A 3,810-nucleotide genomic window follows, 5' to 3' on the forward strand; every position below is an offset into this window, starting at 1 on the left:
ACGCTAGCCAGCACTAGACGGGAGCGAACGCGCCTTATGACCTTCACTCATTCAAACTACGTCAAGAAGCTACTGATACAACCAAGGCACGCGAAGCTGAACGTCAACGGAAACGACGAACTGAAAACTAATGGGAAGTTCAGTCGAACCCATAGCTGCTTCGCATACTACTCAGGGTTCCCCTAATACTTTGACACACAAACAAAACACTACACTCTTAAAAACGCTAGCCAGCACTAGACAGGAGCGAACGCGCCTTATGACCTTCACTCATTCAAACTACGTCAAGAAGCTACTGATACAACCAAGGTACGCGAAGCTGAACGTCAACGGAAACGACGAACTGAAAACTAATGGGAAGTTCAGTCGAACCCATAGCTGCTTCGCATACTACTCAGGGTTCCCCTAATACTTTGACACACAAACAAAACACTACATTCTTAAAAACGCTAGCCAGCACTAGACAGGAGCGAACGCGCCTTATGACCTTCACTCATTCAAACTACGTCAAGAAGCTACTGATACAACCAAGGCACGCGAAGCTGAACGTCAACGGAAACGACGAACTGAAAACTAATGGGAACTTCAGTCGAACCCATAGCTGCTTCGCATACTACTCAGGGTTCCCCTAATACTTTGACACACAAACAAAACACTACACTCTTAAAAACGCTAGCCAGCACTAGACGGGAGCGAACGCGTCTTATGACCTTCACTCATTCAAACTACGTCAAGAAGCTACTGATACAACCAAGGCACGCGAAGCTGAACGTCAACGGAAACGACGAACTGAAAACTAATGGGAAGTTCAGTCGAACCCATAGCTGCTTCGCATACTACTCAGGGTTCCCCTAATACTTTGACACACAAACAAAACACTACACTCTTAAAAACGCTAGCCAGCACTAGACGGGAGCGAACGCGCCTTATGACCTTCACTCATTCAAACTACGTCAAGAAGCTACTGATACAACCAAGGCACGCGAAGCTGAACGTCAACGGAAACGACGAACTGAAAACTAATGGGAAGTTCAGTCGAACCCATAGCTGCTTCGCATACTACTCAGGGTTCCCCTAATACTTTGACACACAAACAAAACACTACACTCTTAAAAACGCTAGCCAGCACTAGACAGGAGCGAACGCGCCTTATGACCTTCACTCATTCAAACTACGTCAAGAAGCTACTGATACAACCAAGGTACGCGAAGCTGAACGTCAACGGAAATGACGAACTGAAAACTAATGGGAAGTTCAGTCGAACCCATAGCTGCTTCACATACTACTCAGGGTTCCCCTAATACTTTGACACACAAACAAAACACTACACTCTTAAAAACGCTAGCCAGCACTAGACGGGAGCGAACGCGCCTTATGACCTTCACTCATTCAAACTACGTCAAGAAGCTACTGATACAACCAAGGCACGCGAAGCTGAACGTCAACGGAAACGACGAACTGAAAACTAATGGGAAGTTCAGTCGAACCCATAGCTGCTTCGCATACTACTCAGGGTTCCCCTAATACTTTGACACACAAACAAAACACTACACTCTTAAAAACGCTAGCCAGCACTAGACGGGAGCGAACGCGCCTTATGACCTTCACTCATTCAAACTACGTCAAGAAGCTACTGATACAACCAAGGCACGCGAACCTGAACGTCAACGGAAACGAGGAACTGAAAACTAATGGGAAGTTCAGTCGAACCCATAGCTGCTTCGCATACTACTCAGGGTTCCCCTAATACTTTGACACACAAACAAAACACTACACTCTTAAAAACGCTAGCCCGCACTAGACAGGAGCGAACGCGCCTTATGACCCTCACTCATTCAAACTACGTCAAGAAGCTACTGATACAACCAAGGCACGCGAAGCTGAACGTCAACGGAAACGACGAACTGAAAACTAATGGGAAGTTCAGTCGAACCCATAGCTGCTTCGCATACTACTCAGGGTTCCCCTAATACTTTGACACACAAACAAAACACTACACTCTTAAAAACGCTAGCCAGCACTAGACGGGAGCGAACGCGCCTTATGACCTTCACTCATTCAAACTACGTCAAGAAGCTACTGATACAACCAAGGCACGCGAAGCTGAACGTCAACGGAAACGACGAACTGAAAACTAATGGGAAGTTCAGTCGAACCCATAGCTGCTTCGCATACTACTCAGGGTTCCCCTAATACTTTGACACACAAACAAAACACTACACTCTTAAAAACGCTAGCCAGCACTAGACAGGAGCGAACGCGCCTTATGACCTTCACTCATTCAAACTACGTCAAGAAGCTACTGATACAACCAAGGCACGCGAAGCTGAACGTCAACGCAAACGACGAACTGAAAACTAATGGGAAGTTCAGTCGAACCCATAGCTGCTTCGCATACTACTCAGGGTTCCCCTAATACTTTGACACACAAACAAAACACTACACTCTTAAAAACGCTAGCCAGCACTAGACGGGAGCGAACGCGCCTTATGACCTTCACTCATTCACACTACGTCAAGAAGCTACTGATACAACCAAGGCACGCGAAGCTGAACGTCAACGGAAACGACGAACTGAAAACTAATGGGAAGTTCAGTCGAACCCATAGCTGCTTCGCATACTACTCAGGGTTCCCCTAATACTTTGACACACAAACAAAACACTACACTCTTGAATACGCTAGCCAGCACTAGACGGGAGCGAACGCGCCTTATGACCTTCACTCATTCAAACTACGTCAAGAAGCTACTGATACAACCAAGGCACGCGAAGCTGAACGTCAACGGAAACGACGAACTGAAAACTAATGGGAAGTTCAGTCGAACCCATAGCTGCTTCGCAGACTACTCAGGGTTCCCCTAATACTTTGACACACAAACAAAACACTACACTCTTAAAAACGCTAGCCAGCACTAGACAGGAGCGAACGCGCCTTATGACCTTCACTCATTCAAACTACGTCAAGAAGCTACTGATACAACCAAGGCACGCGAAGCTGAACGTCAACGAAAACGACGAACTGAAAACTAATGGGAAGTTCAGTCGAACCCATAGCTGCTTCGCATACTACTCAGGGTTCCCCTAATACTTTGACACACAAACAAAACACTACACTCTTAAAAACGCTAGCCAGCACTAGACGGGAGCGAACGCGCCTTATGACCTTCACTCATTCAAACTACGTCAAGAAGCTACTGATACAACCAAGGCACGCGAAGCTGAACGTCAACGGAAACGACGAACTGAAAACTAATGGGAAGTTCAGTCGAACCCATAGCTGCTTCGCATACTACTCAGGGTTCCCCTAATACTTTGACACACAAACAAAACACTACACTCTTAAAAACGCTAGCCAGCACTAGACAGGAGCGAACGCGCCTTATGACCTTCACTCATTCAAACTACGTCAAGAAGCTACTGATACAACCAAGGTACGCGAACCTGAACGTCAACGGAAACGACGAACTGAAAACTATTGGGAAGTTCAGTCGAACCCATAGCTGCTTCGCATACTACTCAGGGTTCCCCTAATACTTTGACACACAAACAAAACACTACATTCTTAAAAACGCTAGCCAGCACTAGACAGGAGCGAACGCGCCTTATGACCTTCACTCATTCAAACTACGTCAAGAAGCTACTGATACAACCAAGGCACGCGAAGCTGAACGTCAACGGAAACGACGAACTGAAAACTAATGGGAAGTTCAGTCGAACCCATAGCTGCTTCGCATACTACTCAGGGTTCCCCTAATACTTTGACACACAAACAAAACACTACACTCTTAAAAACGCTAGCCAGCACTAGAC

Source organism: Haemaphysalis longicornis, unplaced genomic scaffold (assembly GCF_048455015.1).
Source record: "Haemaphysalis longicornis isolate Haplotype H1 unplaced genomic scaffold, Haemaphysalis longicornis Haplotype H1 scaffold_14, whole genome shotgun sequence".
Lineage (NCBI taxonomy): Eukaryota > Metazoa > Arthropoda > Arachnida > Ixodida > Ixodidae > Haemaphysalis > Haemaphysalis longicornis.